The 16,030-nt window shown below is 43.1% G+C and overlaps 1 protein-coding gene across 1 annotated transcript in view; it reads left to right on the top strand.

The window, feature by feature from the left end:
- LOC137861127 (glypican-5-like) overlaps window positions 1-16,030 on the top strand; it is a 418,126-nt gene that overhangs the window by 33,823 nt on the left and 368,273 nt on the right. The gene's annotated exons all lie outside the window — the stretch shown is intronic.

A 16,030-nucleotide genomic window follows, 5' to 3' on the forward strand; every position in this document is an offset into this window, starting at 1 on the left:
AGCTGCAGGAACTGGGACTGGAGCGGCTGCAGGAGCTGGAGCTGGAGCGGCTGCAGGAGCTGGAATTGGAGCGGCTGCAGGAGCTGGAGCTGGGGCGGCTGCAGGAGCTGGAACTGGAGCGGCTGCAGGAGCTGGGACTGGAGCGGCTGCAGGAGCTGGGACTGGAGTGGCTGCAGGAGCTGGGACTGGAGCGGCTGCAGGAGCTGGGACTGGAGCGGCTGCAGGAGCTGGGACTGGGGCGGCTGCAGGAGCTGGGACTGGAGCGGCTGCAGGAGCTGGGACTGGAGCGGCTGCAGGAACCGGAGCTGGAGCGGCTGCAGGAACCGGATCTGGAGCGGCTGCCGAGTCCACCGTAGGGGTCACAGTGGCCGTTGGATCTGTCACAGGGCTTGGAGTGGCCGCAGGGTCTGTCACTAAGTTGATAGCAGTATCAATGGCAGCTCGATAGGCATGAGCCAGGCCCCAGCACGTTACAATGATTTGTGTTACTTTAGAACTGCCAGAATCATGACACCTTTTTTTCAAGCATTCTGCCAGTTTTTGAGGATTTTGCCATTGTTCAGGGGTGAATTTCCAACACACTGGGGGTGCCAACTGCTCTAGATGCCTGCCCATATCCGCCCATACTCCCTGCCACCCACAACTATCCTGCCTCTGGGCACATCTCCGGAAGAGCTTCCCAAGTAGTTGTTTAACTATAAGCAGAATCTGAAGTGCATTCATGAGGCAGAACAACAAGACTATGGTACTCTGAGTATTCCAGAAATATTCAATATCTTGGAGAGCTATTGTGACAAGCTCAGGGGATAAGAGGGTGGTGAAGGAGGAAGGCAGAGTGACCCAGGAGGATACAGGGGTGGTGAAGGAGAAAGGGAGAGTAAGCAAGTAAGGAAAAATATCCTCCCCTTTCCCCTCCACAGATTGACTCCCTAATGGAAAAAAACAATAGGTATAATTGCTAACAGTTTCCAAGATACTGTTTCCAAAGTACAGAGTCGACGATGTTACTGAATACAAATAACAAGTTAGAGTCATGACCAGGTATCTTATCGTCTCATAAGCCATTGCTACAACACACAGCACCATAATGATCTGAAACCAGGGCCCGGAGAGGATAAACAACACGACAGAGAGCAAATACGGAAAATAATGTACTATAATACTCAATTTGGAAAACAGGCGCAGCAGAGTTGAGATTAAAGCAATCAGCATCATGACAAGTGACTATTAAGCAGGTCTAATCCTTACACCAATTTTAGTTTAACACACTCTGGTCAGATCTGCCGTTATCTCAACCTTTCGGGCCCCACGTTGGGCGCCAAAAAGGCTGTCGTGGTTTAACCCGGCTGGCAGCTAAACACCACGCAGCCGTTCGCTCACCCTCCCCCCTCCCTCTCTGGGACGGGGGAGAGAAATGGAAAGTGAAGCCCGTGAGTTGAGATAAAGACAGTTTAATAAGACAGGAAAATAATAATAACAAAATAATAATAAAAATAATAACAATAATAATACAATGGTGATAATAGGAAAGTAATAATAGTATGTACAAACAAGTGATGCACAATGCAATTGCTCACCACTCGCTGACCGATGCCCAGCCTAACCCCGAGCAGTCCGGCCCCTTCCCCCCAGCTAGCCACCCCTATATATTGTTTAGCATGACGTCAGATGGTATGGAATACCCCTTTGGCTAGTTTGGGTCACCTGTCCTGGGTCTGTCCCCTCCCAGCTCTTACTGCACCCCCAGCCTGCCCGTTGGCAGGACAGAGCAAAAGGCTGAGATGTCCTTGGCTTGGTGTAAGCACTGCTCTGCAACAATTAAAGCATCGGGGTGTTATCAGCACTCTTCTCATCCTAAGCCAAAACACAGCATTCCACCAGCTACTAGGAAGAAAATTAATTCTGTGCTAACTGAAACCAGGACAATGTGTCTGAAAGGCACTGGGCAGTGGATTTGCCTGCTCCCGTAGGCTCCAGTGGTTGAGCTGAGAGGGCTGATGCTCAGCCTTGCAAGTAGCAGCAGCAGCTCCGGAGCCAGTAACGGGATGCTGAGGGCTGACACATGGACGGGAGTTTGGTCCCTGTATGGGAGACTTTGCTGAATTCCATCTGTAATACACCTCTAATGATAATGTGGGTTTATTTAATGACTTAGAATGAAAATCCATCATTGATAGAGGAAAAAATACAGTCCTAAAACCACAGTAAAAGTACCCATCTAGGTAACAACGACTTAACATGCACCATTGGTTACAAATGGGAGCTTTACTTTAAAATCAGTGGCACAGCACTGGTTGTCTGTTTCTTGCCATTATTTGTCATGGTTCTGTGGGAATAGGATTTGTTTTCTCTCAGAAACTCTAGTAAGGTTCAGCCAGAGTCGAAGGGGTGCTGACCTGCTTCCTTAGGAATAGATGAATGTAATGCAATGTAACTTTCTGTTAAGTTGCAAGCTCTCAATGCCTTTCTTTCAAGGAAAATTGGATGACCTGGAGATTGAGGAGCTTGGTAAAGAAAATTCCCATGGCTTTTACTGGACTTGGGATCAGAGGCTGCTCTGTGGTTCCTTGCACACAGCTCAGTTGTCAAAAGACAGCATTTAGGTTTACATGTTGTGTGGGATTCCCTTTCTTGTGCATGGAGTCGGTGCACACTTTATAAGCTAGTTCTTGCACTAGGAACCTGTGGAATGATTCTTCAGAAATGGAAGAAAAAGCAAATGGGGGGGGGAGAAGGATCACTTGTGCTTTCGACAGTGAAATATGTCAGGGGATAAAGGGGCCTGCGTTGGAAGCTGCTATCAATCACGGTGTACCTAGCATATAATACTGCTCTGGAGACCTCTTAAATGTGGAACTTGGTGCTATAAATCCACTCCTGAAACATGTTTATTTCTTTGTTACATTTGCAGGAAGCAGAGATTTCATTGCATATTCTATATAGCAATGAATAAAATCCATATTTATATTCTTGCTGTATATATTCCATGTGTTTGATCAACAGAATATTAATTTGTTATATGGATTCCTTTTTTTCCGAGCCCTCTTTTAATGAGATATTTTAATGTCTCTGGAGAAATTATGAAAATGAGTATTCAGTAATTATTTTGCTGGTTTCTTTGTATATCATATGTTTTAGGTCATCTTGATGCCTGCAAAAGAACTTACTAGATCTAATAGAGGAAAATACACTTTTAACCTAAAATATTGTTAAGCAAAATTTTTGCTGAAATTAATGGAGACTGCTTACTTGGGTGCAACTTTTTTATTAGCAAAAATTGTCAACTTACATGAGAAATAGAACTAGATCAGAATGCCTTTCATCAACCAGGTGGAATAACTCTTCTGAAGGGAGGTGGCTTTTTCGTTCATGTTCAGTTTGTTACCTACAATTTTGTCCTCATCTGGAGAGAAGGTCCTGCTTTTACAAGGAAAGCTCCGTTTGTATTGTACCTACAAAAAAGGGGGGGAAATAAGAAATAGAAAACAATGGTTTTATCTAAATGTGAGATGCTTGGGAATTCACGTACAGCATTCAACTAAGATGCTGATACTTTTTTTTTTTTTAATGAAAATAGATGACTATTTTCTTAAATTACTGAACAACAGTACCTTTTTTCAAGCATGGATGTTGTAGTAGAGAGCCTTGAGTCTAGTCCAGTTCTGCCTCTGTTGATAGAGCATCTGTTATTCAGCTGGCAGGGAAGTGGGTTGATAGCTGAGGCCAGACTGGTTACTGCACGGAGGGACCACTCTCATTTAAACAAATCAGATTCCAGTGATTAGGCTAGTCAAGAAGTGTTAAAGGCTAAATGCATCCTTCTCCTGTTGCTACCATAACTGAAAGAGGATTATGGTCCTTAGTAGATCCTAGTTCTTTACAGCTTGTTTTTTCCTGTGTATGAAATACTTTGCACTGGCTTTGTCCTTCAATACTGAGTTCTATGTTTCTCTTTGTGCTTTCACCTTCCCCTGGAGCTTTGCCCCAGCTCGCTACATGGTACGTTTCGTGTGGAATTCCCACTGATTTCGTGTAGAATTCTGACCCTTATCTAAATCCGTGACACTGCCTTTTTCTGCAGGTGCTTCCTAACAGAGTGTCTCCCTCTGAAGAGGGCAGTTACCTGAAAACCAGAAGCAGCCCTGTGCCCATTTCCAACAGCTAATTGCAATTCCATGGTTGCCTGGCCCTGTGCAGCAAAGAGACCTCCAAACCCCTCTGTACTCAACCAAAGCACAGTTGCCTTTTATTTTTTAATGCCAGGCAGTAATAGGGATGCACCAGGAAATGACACATCTGCCATGAACATGTGTGAGCAAAGTGGAGCATCTCCCATTCCTGCGTCCAGCATGACATTTCCCTGGAAGAAGAATCCTGGGTGCTCTGATTCTTCCTCTCTATTTCCTGTTGTTGTCCTCCTTTCTTCCAAGAAGATGATGCTGAGAAAAAGCGTCCCACTTCGTATCTCACCTACAGGGCACTGAAAGGAGAATCCATTGTAGCTGCGTGCTTGAATTCCATTGAAGGGAGTAGGAAAAGCAGAAAATAACTTTGTGGGAAGGGTTTTCCATAGAAGGTGGTTGTGCTAGGAAGTGAGTTCCCTGTAAGTCAAATTGCAGTCCCTGATGCCTTATTGCTGCCAGATGCTCTTAGACACTGCCAAGTTGGGCAGGCTTCACTCCTTCTTTATCACCTCAGTGCAAGCATCTGCTCTCAGCTCTTCATTCTTCATTCAGTAAATTCATTCAGAAGTCTGCAGGAAAATTCCTGGTGGTGGAGTGCAGCATAATTTGAAATTGTATGGCACCCTGGTCATAATAGGTCAAACAAAACAGGAAAAATTTGGGTTCTTGTCTGCTGTAGTTCAGAGCTCATTCCTGTAGGGTAGACTGGGATTATTTTGAGGTGAGGCTGCTTTTTGTTTTTTGTGCTGATCTGCAGGAGATCATGAGACTTGCCAAGAAGGTCTTTCACTGTTGAAGCTCACCTGTGGATCCCTGTATGCACGGCACTGGTTTACCTCTGCTGATGTATTACCGCCTTGATGAGGCAGCCCCCACCTACTGCATAGCCATCTCAAACTCCAGAGGAATCCCATCAACTTTTTGCATTTGTTTTGTTCGGAAGAAGCTGGGAACAGGCCCAGAGAGAAACTCCAACTTGCTTAGGGTTTTAAGCATCAAAGGTAGATTACCCAAAATGTTGGCCCTAAGACAAAAAGACAGCAGTTGTCTTTACCCAGGAGGAAATGAAATGTAACGGCCTGCATGAGTCATGCATTTTTAGCCCATCAGCTTTCCCTCTATTGCCAGAAAATGTACTAACTACATCAAATTTTGCCTGTCTTAAGTAAAGACACATTTGAAAGCTCTGGCAATGAAAGCTAACATGCTGAACTGTGGTTGCCATTGTTCTCTCAAAACACCTCACAATTTTTACTTGGTTCTTCTGTGTGTGTGTTTTACATTTCTCTCCCTTTCTTTGGAAGTTAATAAGAAAAGGCCTCTGAACATCAGGAGATAGATGCTCAGCACTATTACGGATAGCATCAAAATGAGCCAACCTCCCATTTTTAATGGCTCAGATCTGGTTTCCTCATCTCACCCACATTTAGAAGGGTGTTCCCTCTATCTGCTTGTCCTAATCTGAATGTTGTTCTGTACAAAACATCTGGCTGCTTCTAAGTTGTCAACAGAAGACATAAAACTGCTTGACAAACCATTTTCTAAGTAGCTTCTGTGTCAATGTTTTTTGAATCCAGTTGTTCTGTCCACTCTGAGTCCCAGGTAACCAAGGTCTCATTCTGTGACAAAATTCTGTGTTTTCAAATAAAATATTGAGCACTTACAAGTTGGTACATGTAAAACGGATAATTGAGGAAGGAGAGAATTGATTGTATCAGAACAACAACAGAAACAGTCTGGAAAATTCTTTTAGGAAAACAAAAAATGAGAAGAAATGCTCACTTGGGTTTGCCAAACACTCCTAGTTCAAACTTGGATCAAACTTCCATTTTTAACTTGTGTCTCTTTTTTGAGTCACTTTTGTTATCTGGAGTCCAACCCACCCTCCTCCATTAGTTGATAACAAGGAAATTTTGAAAGATTGATTTCACGCTGGAAGCTTGACCTTTTTAAAGCTTAATACATGCAGACTCATGGGCGGATGATCAGATTGTTTCAAAGAATATTGCAAGAAAAAGTGATCATGCTAAATTGTTGTAAATAGCTCCAATATTAAAGGTTCTGCACACAAGAAAATGGCGTTCTTCAAACAATGAAAAAACGTACAAGTAGTAGTAGTAGTGTTGGGGAAGACTTTTAAAGGACCATTGGTCAACTGAGGCAATTCTCCTATTTATTTCCACTGAAGCTGGGTTTCAGTGGTCTTTGTGCCTTTGAAAATTTCCCTAAAAATTTCCCTTTTTCTTCCAAAGCAGAGCTGTGTTATATTATCACCTTGTAAGAGGCAAATTAAGGTGGGTATCAGTGCAAACCAGCTGCCTACAAAGGTTCATTAACATGATGAACTTTGACTAAAATAGTTAGTTTTTTCTCCATGCATCAAACTTACCTAAAACTAATCCAGAAGGAATAAATTTGAGGTCAGAATATCGTGTCTTTGGCATAAATGGTGTATAAAGCCTGATTAATAGCAGCTCTATACAGTTTTGTGCTTGTTGCATCTAGGGCAGATATCTGTGTGTAAAATTTGGCAGAGAGGGACATCAGATGGATTTGTAATGCTCTCTGAAGGGTCTTTGGCTCCATGAGCCAGTTAATGGATTGCACACAGCCATATGCAGCATTTCCATTTCTTTTGCCTATAATGGAATAATAGTTTTCATTTAATAACCAACCCAAGTATAATTCAATACAAAGACATATTATGCTCTATTTTAGCGAATGAAGCATGCCACAGTCTAAGTGGCCTATCAGAGCTGAAAAAAAAATTAAAAAAATTGCTCTTCCCTTCCCTAGGAAGCTTGCCACATATCAAAATTCTCATGACCAGAATTTGCACTTAAGTGTAGGTCCTAGTATGCTTTAGTGGATGTGCTGTACCATGCTTGGGGCTTATTGATGTTTGCATTAGCTGACTTTTAAAGCTTTGTTTTCATCATTCTTACATGATGACTTCACAAACAATGCCATTGAGAGCTGTGGCTAATGCATCTGTTGGTGAATGTACCTTGCATTAAAGCACCACCTCCATCTCCTGGCTTCAGAAAAAGATTCTCCTGTGGAGCTGGGACTGCTGCCTGGATCCCAAAGGTCCTTGTAATTTTTGGGCTTAGTATCTGCAAGCAGATCAGAAAATGAGCATCATCCCTGTGAGTGACAGCACAGCACATGAAACCTGGGCTCAGTGTGAGCAGAGATGAGGCAGGTCCAGGAGCACCAGGGCATAGCCGACTTGTCCTAAACTTCACTGGGGTCACAGGAACTTTGCACTGTCTTTGAAGAGTCTTGGATCAGGCACATGGTTGCCACTAGACAAGCAAATACTGATTCACTCAACTCTCCAACCTTGTAAAGAACTTGAGGAGGACGCGTGTCGTGTTTTCAGGCCCATGTTTGTGATGGATTTACTGCACAGGGCAGAAAGCCACTTATTACCAGTCCAGAACCTGTTTTTGAAGAAATAAAATGAGCTGTGTATAATAGGGAGTGCTATCACCACTGAGTAATCTGTATTTCAAAGTCAAACAAAGCTTGCCTGTTACCTTGTTGAAATACTGAGAGGATTTATCCTCCAATTTGTCACTAAGAATTGCCTGTAAAAAGTCGCAGCAGTCAGTGAGAATAGATGGCTCAGGATCCAGCCATGGTTCTACGGACCTGAAGTCCTCCAGGGACTATCACAAATCTCACGATGTCTCCCACGTGCTTGATTTGTGCAGATGATGCTCTGATTTAGCAGAAAGATGCATATAAACTCATGTCACCAGCAGGCTCCGTTGGCGTCATAGATGCAGAGGCTCAGGAGAGTACATTATTCTAGCAAGTGTCAGCATTAATTTATACCTGCTCAGGGCTCATTTGCTTTTTCCCGCAGTTTCTTGGAGAAGAGAGATTACCATCTTGTGTAGGAAAATCCAGTGTCTAGCAGACAAATCCAAGGCCTGCTTGGCATGCTGGAGTGTTGCATGTGCTGTGGAGGTGTGGTGAGGGAAGGATGGCAGCCGACTGACCTCCAAGCAGAGCCGTTTTGTCTTTGCTCCTTGTTCCCTCTGTTCACAGAAGCACTGTGCAATTAGAATCATAGAATCATAGAATATCCTGAGTTGGAAGGGACCCTCAAGGATCATCAAGTCCAACTCTTGACACTGCACAGGTCTACCCAAAATTAGGGTCACTAAGAAGCAGCAGATGCCCACGCAGATAAATGCAATCTAAACTGCTGATCTGCTGGCAAGAACAACTGGCATGGACCTGTTGCAACAAGGGAATTTCTTTCTTTTTTCTTTTACTGAAATCGGTGGACTTTGATATGAGTGGGATCCCACAGTAGGGCTGGGGCTAAGGGGTCAAATTCCTGTCTCACTCATGTGAAGAGCTGCGCCAGTGGTTGTTGTGCTCATGAGCAAAATCCAGGAGGAGAAAGTTTGTGTTGACACGCAGATTTAAGTGAGCAATTGCATTCAAGTGTTCTGTTTGGAAAATACTTTTTAGCTCCAAGATTTCTTCTTGCATTGGGTCTACAAGACATTTTATGGTATGAGTCAAAACAGGGAAAGATTACTCTCAATACTTCACCAAAAGAAATTAGTTTTTAAGTGTAGCTATTACAAAATGAAGCTATACATGTAGCATAATGCATGTTAAAATGTAGCCAAGTGTGCTTCCTTTTCATTTTTTTTTCTCATTGTGCATCATCTTTGTTCCGTTTGCAAAGGTAGTGAGCATTTTTCCTAACAAAGTTTCTGCAGCCCAGTGCTTATAAAGAGACCTGACCCCTTCCACCGTTTTCAGCTCTTACTCTGAGGGACGCCTCTACAAGTGGATTTGGAAGGAATGCATTGGGCAGCAGCTGAACCAGAGGGGAACCCGGGATGGTGTTCTTGCCCCAGCATCATGGGATCAGGAAGCTTTTTCACCGTTTTTTTGAAGTGCACATTTCTTCTCCAGAATAGCCCTTCTGCAACTGATTATCATCATCAGACTGCTCAGCACTGAGATCTTTGACAAGGGTGTTTTTCTAAAACTGACAACATCAAATCCCAATTAGAAAAACCTCTTTTCAACATGTATTTTTTTGAATAGCATATTTTAAACAAATGTGTTTAAAACTGTACAGGCAAGCTTCCCAGGCATATTTCAGCAGTGACTCGTGCCTGTTCTGCTATTGTTGTTCCAGCCTCCAGGCTATCAAGCTGCTGTTGCCCTTCATTAGGAAGTGGACTAGGAGTACAGTATGAATCTAACATCTGGAAGTCTTATGAAATGTGGTGCTTTTCTCATGTCTGTTAGTTTGTTCCTAACCACAGCAGATTGGCCTCAAGTTGCACCAGGGGAGGTTTAGATTGGACATTAGGAGGAATTTCTTCATGGAAAGGGTGATTAGGCATTGGAGTGGGCTGCCCAAGTAGGTGGTAGAGTCTCCATCCCTAGAGTTACTTAAGAGATGTGTGGATGTGGGCTTAGGAGTGGAGTTCAGTAGTGGCCTTGTATTGTTAGATGATGGTTGGGCTTGATGATCTTAAGGGTCTTTTCCAACCTAAATGACTCTCTGATTTCACTGGTGAATGATGGTCTGTCTCTGTGCCAGCATTTTTTAACACAATCCTCTCCCCTAACAGCAGCTCATATACTAAGGGGGTCTCCTCGTGCAAGCCTTGGATGGCTTGTGCTGAGGAGCTTTGCAGAGACCCTTGCCCAAAAGCAGAAGCAAGCTGATGGCTGCCCCCAAAGCGAGTTACCCCACTTGACCACCGCCTGCTCTGCAGAGCTGAGACTGAACAGGTTCTTTGCACTTTGAATGGGCCTGGGCATGGTTTGGCTTCAGGGAACGAGTTGTTGTCTCTGCCATACTGTGCAGGAGTGTGGTGACAACCATCTTGCTTTTGTCATAGCAGTTTTGGGATGGGTCATCTGCTGCTGTCCTCCTGCCCCTCTTCCTGGATGACAGCAGCAGAAAATTGTTCCTGGGCATGTTTGCCCTTCTTTAACCCAGGGTTCGTATCCTTTGTACCCTCCCTGTGAAGAGAGGAGGTGCTCCCGTTGTATGTTATCCAGCACGTGGAGACTTGAACACTGGACACAAAGCTGAAAAGGTCTGCAAATATGCTAGTGTTGTGTGAGTAGCAGCAGTGTGTTTCCTGGCTGTAGTTCTCACTACAGAGATCTACTTCAGCTCACGCCCATATGGTAATGATAATGAATGCTGCTCTGCCAGTTAAAAGGTACACTGGTCCTGGGCTATGAGGACTTACTCTGAAGCTGAACACATACACAACCGTTCTGAGGACAGAAAGTGGTGGCTAGTGGCAACTGTAACGTGAGGTGTCCAAGGAGTTAATTTATTTTGGTAAAGTAGTTTATATTCTAGGATGCTTTTTCTTGTGTTGATAAAGCGTCAATCTTAGCTATGAACTTTGCTGTTTTTGACATTTTATGTAAAGTTTTGAGGCAAAGAGGAAAGATAAACAACTTGAACAATACAATTAAGGCAAGCCCAGAATTCAGTAGATGAGACATTGGTGTTAACTAAATTATCCCATGGAAACAGAGTTATTTGAAAATGCAGTGGCATCGCTTACAGTACAGCAGGCAATTAGTTTTAATTAACTTCAAATTCTGACACATAGTTAAAAATCATCTTTTCTGAGTGCCCGGCTAGACAAATGAAAGTTGAGGCATTTTGTTCTGCTAGAGAAAGCTATTATAAGCATTATAATGATTCTATTCACACTTGTATTATGTCACCTTTTTAGTTTTTTATGCAATTGCAATTTTAGATGGTGAATTTGTTCCATACCATAAGCCTTTGAATAAAAGCACTATTTTCCTTAGAAGAACAGATTTGATGAATTCCAAAGCTTCTAAAAATTCACAGTTTTAACAGTCTAGTGTGTTGTGATTTTTACCTGTCAGGGAGGAAACAGTCAAGAGTTCTTGTGAAGTTATCAGAAATTATAGGCATTTTTGACACATATATTTAAGGTTAAATCTGGCACTTTAAATGTGATGTTGTATGCCGGTCACTCTGGAAGCCCTATTTTGTAATTGTAATTTTAAGTGCATTACAAGTGCTCAACAGAGCATGTGTGCCCTGTCACAACCTGCAGGGGAGGCCAGGCATCCTTCTGTCCTGTGCATCTAGGCTTGTTGGGCAGTTCTAGAAACGTGACTTTCGGTGATTGCCAGAGATGGACATCCTTAAAATGTCAGCAGGTTTCTGCTCAGGAGGTGTGTGTCTGGGTTTCCCCTCTGGACCTACCCGCACACCTCATGAGAAAGGCAAGGCAGGGAGCCTGGAGGCAGGCTAGGGTTGCCACGCTTCTTAGGACAGCAGCACCCATGGGCTGCTGGTTTACTGCTGTGGTATTTCACACCTGAACTATTGCCTTGAGGGCAGATGGGATGTCTGGGTGCTGTGTTTCTTAGCACTGTAAGTTTGGTGCTGGTGTTGATGGAGCCAGCTGTGAATTTCTGGTGTTCACTAGGATATGGCTCTCTTGTTGGGCAGGGGAACTTCTGGAAGGCATGAAGCAAGCCAGTGGCTTCCTTAATAACAAGCCTCTGTTTGTATTGTTAGTCTTTTGAAGTATGGTGCATTATGCAATCCTTACTCTTTGAGTAAGCTACTTGATTTCCCTTGGGCAGCGCGGTAGCTTCTCACATGAGTAAATCTGGAAACTTCTTGCTTGTCCCAATTAAATTAATCTGTATGCTGAGCCATGCAGATAAGAACACTTACGTTCTTCATCTCAGCTGCTCAGTACCCAGGGTGTGTTAGGAATAAGAACTCACACAGTAGTAGTACAGTTGAGGTGGGAAGGCTCCTTTTTAACTTGATGTCATGTTTCTCATGCTTTGCACTGGCTATCGGCCCTGGAAGATGCTGCACTGCTGAGTATTAAAAGCTTTACGGGCCTCTTTCTCCTTTACATCTCCAGTGAGATTTTAAGACTCCCTCTTCTCTGGGCAATCATTTTATGATAAAGGATACTTCCAAGATATTTACTGGATATTAGAGGAGTCTCAGCTGCTATCAGAGAAAACACGTAACATTCTGTGGTGGCCTAGGTATGTGATCTGAGACCATTTTCTAGAGAGGGAAAATTCTGGTGTGTTGTACATGGTGCAATCTAAAAAAGCACGGTAGCTTGGGTCTCTGCCAGATGAGACGAGTCAACAGGCTAAACAATTTTTGGTCTGAGCCAAAATAGTTGTCCTCACATTCTTGAAAGGAAATTATAGGTAATGACGAAAACGTGGAAGCCTCTTCAGCATTGCCTGTAGGATGTTTAAGGCCAACCCTTGTTCAGCCCTCATGGCTTTCTCCTAACTAGTGGCTGTCCTGGCTCACTGGGCTTTTCTTTTTTTTCCATTTTTGTTCATTTTTTTTTTTTCTTCTACAATTGTATTTCTTTCATAGATCTTGTGTTGGTTGGTGGTCCAATAAATTTGGGGAAAAAAAAAAGTGTTATGGTATAGCTAACAGCTGTGCCTTTCAGGCATGTTTTTTTTTTTTCCTCAGAAAAAAAAAAGTACAGCAGGCATTTTTAAACTATGCATTTGAATAGGTCTGTCTGGTAAAGCAAAAAATACCCATGAAATAATGAGGCAGTGCAGGAATACTGCATGCTGACCATCAAAAAGGTCTGCACACATTTTTTCCATGTGGAGTACATACAGCACAGGAAATAATTCATGGTATGGCAGCATACTTGTTTGCATTGTGCTCACTACTTGGACTGAATGAGAAGAGAAGGAAATGGAATCTCCAAATAAAAACCAGAATGGTAGGGTTTATGCTGGTAATTTTTCTATTAGTTTCATAGTGTTCGTCACTTCAACAGTATAAGAAAATTTTGAGTAGAATTACCAGCAACAATTTTCTATCAGTGCTTTTAGTCTTTGTATGGCTATGAATATTTAATGCATGACTGCTTTTTACTATTAAAATCTATGTTTAAAATTTCATGCTCAGCTTTAAAAGTTTGCTCTGACTTGAAATATAGTCTTCATAGTCTTTAGAAAATCAACTTAATTTTCTTAGGAGAAAAAAAATTAAAAAAATAAACTTGTCTTAATATGGATTCTTCTGAGCAAAGGATTTTCCTTTTCCTTTGAGGCTGATGGAATTTTTTAAATGAAAATTGGCTTCTGGTTCAGGCTCATTCTGGTGACTTAACCAGATCCCTTACTTTGACTTTCAAGGAGTCAACTGAGTTCCTCGGGTGCTTCGCTACACCATGTTCTTTGGAAAGCTGGGCCTCTAAAGATAAACTAAGGCTGTAAAGACTAGATTGCTAGCTTTATTTTATTTTATTTTTTTGAATGGCTAAAAGTGCACACAGTAAGGCCTCACTCTGTCAGCTGAATTGGTGAAAGCAGACTGTGTGCCCATCAAGTCCCATTGGTGGCAAGTCCAGTGTTGGAGATGAGCTTATCTTAAACAGAAGGGAATTAGTCCAGCTTCCATTGAAATCACTGGCACAACTCCAGCTATATTCAACAAGAGGAGGGCTGAGGCAGCAGGCACACAAAACCTTTATCCCAGACCTGATCCCAGCTTTTCTTACACATCCAAAGCTCACGCTGAGTATTGTGGTCACTTTAGCAGGATTAAGTCTGAGCGGATTGTTTGGGCAGATTTATATTGCTATTCATTGTAAGAAGCACTGATATAGTTCTCAATGATGTACAGTAATAAATATTCATTTGTGAAAAACAAAAGACACCTGTTGACAAGGTAAACTGTGATGGTTCCAGGCAAATTGTTGAAGCATAATAGCGTCATGTACAATAATTGGTTAAATACCTCTTCTGTTATCTCCAGCCCTCTTCCAGCAGAGCACTTAGGCATGTGTTTGCCATTAAGCACCTGACTGCTTCCACTGAAGTCAAGCTGACTGCTCTGCTGAATGTGGAGCGTGTGTTTTGCAGGAATTTTGGAGGACCTCCACTGCTTGGGGTCTGCTGTGTTAGGCCTGTGTGGTGATCTCAGCTCCCTGGGAAGTCGGCTGTGTGCAGGTACGACACCCGTGCTGCTCATCGTTTTGCAGGGGGAACACCTACCTAAGGCTCCTGGGGCTTTATACGGTCAGAGTGGGTTTAATTAGCTCTTTGGCATGCTCCTTGGTGTCAAGACTTTGGACTGGTCACCAGCGCGGTGTCAGCAGAGGTGCATAGCTGCTTGCAGAGCCACGGGGCTGGCAGCGAGGCTGACCCGTAGCTGTGGGCTGTGCATGTGGGTGCCCGCACAGCACCCGTGTCTCAGCACGGACAGGTACTAGCAACCACCTCATCGGTACGGCTGGCTCCAAGCAGTGTGCTGTAGCACATTTCTTTTATAATTGTGTATCTTTACGTATGTGTTCAGGTACTTCTGTGTTTGAGAAGTATCTGTTTCCAAAATTGGACACAAACTTTCCCTTTTTCTTATCTATCCTACATTAAAAAAAAAAAGAACGAAAAGGGAACATTATAATCAGTGACAAAAACCTATATTCAAAAAATGTGCATGAATCTATACTTTTTGCCAGAGGAGGGAAAAAGTCAGACTCCAGCCTGAAAATTGTAACAGGCTATCCTTAATTCATGCCTTTCAATATAGTTATTACAAAACCATTAGAAACATAAACGTTTCCTTATGTATCGAAGTAACCAATGTATATACAGACATTCCAGTTCCCTGACACTATGCTGTGTTGTATTTGTGTATAATTCAGGCTCCTTAGTGGTGTTTTGAGGAGAGGAGGGGAACTGGAGATAGTGGCAATGTAATGGTGTGCCCTCTACTAACAACAGGAGAACCAATTAAAAAAAAAAAAAAAGTATACATAAGTGAAATGACTTAGCAGACCCCCCAAAAAAGAGAGGTGAGGAAAAGAGCACCCACCATATAAAGATGAGGTGATAAAGTAACAGCCACCTTAGGAAAGGATTAGCAATTTGTGCTTTGAGCTTGCCACCCACTGAAAACAATGGCAAAAATCCCACCGAATGAAACGCCTCAGGCCCTTGCACAGGACTGATTAGACGTTATTCATAGAATAATGTATATGCCAAATAATGCTGTTATTCGTCAAATAAATTACTCGTCAGATCCATCATCCTGCCGTTTCTTTTCTGGCAGAGCTCCTGCTGCAGTCAATGGCAGTATTGTCTGCACATACAGCCTTTAGGATTGCACCCGAGGTTGAACAAAACCCAAGCGTGGCAACTTGGTGTTTTTCCTTGGGTCCTTAAAACCACACGCTGGACAGTGGGTGTAGGTAGCTGGGCTGCTGCTCTGCACCACGCTCAGCCTTCAGTCACCGGTGCTGCTTGTTCCCTCCTCTCTTTCATCCACCTGTCACTGCCCGGATTTGGGGTCTAGCCCGGTGTGCTAACTGAAGCCTTGCTGGCTGTACGACTGATCCTGAGCTGAAAACAAAGATATTTTGGGTTGGTCTGTGGGTTCCTTTGGGGTGCATCTTTTTCTCCAGTGTCCTGGGCTTTTGCTGTCAGCTTTGAGAGCTGCAGGACAAGCAAAGAGCTGCTGCTCTGCCCCGTGTGAGCGGTTGTTGTCTAAGGTGACTTATTTTCTGCTTTTGGATGTAGAAGCCAAGTGTCTGGCTTGTTGTTCCACATTGTTTTCATTTGCAAGTTTAGATGTTCTGCATCAAAGTGTGTTTTACTTCCCAAGAAGGAGTATGCATCTTGTGCTGGTTTGATAGGAACAGATACCAGCAAATTGCTTAAAGGATTTACACTTCTAGCTATTAAAACCCAACTAAGGCAACTATTGACAGCATTGAGCTCAGCCTCCCATTACATTCTATGGGAATGTGTAATGGTTGAATTAGCTGCAGGTG

Source organism: Anas acuta, chromosome 9 (assembly GCF_963932015.1).
Source record: "Anas acuta chromosome 9, bAnaAcu1.1, whole genome shotgun sequence".
Lineage (NCBI taxonomy): Eukaryota > Metazoa > Chordata > Aves > Anseriformes > Anatidae > Anas > Anas acuta.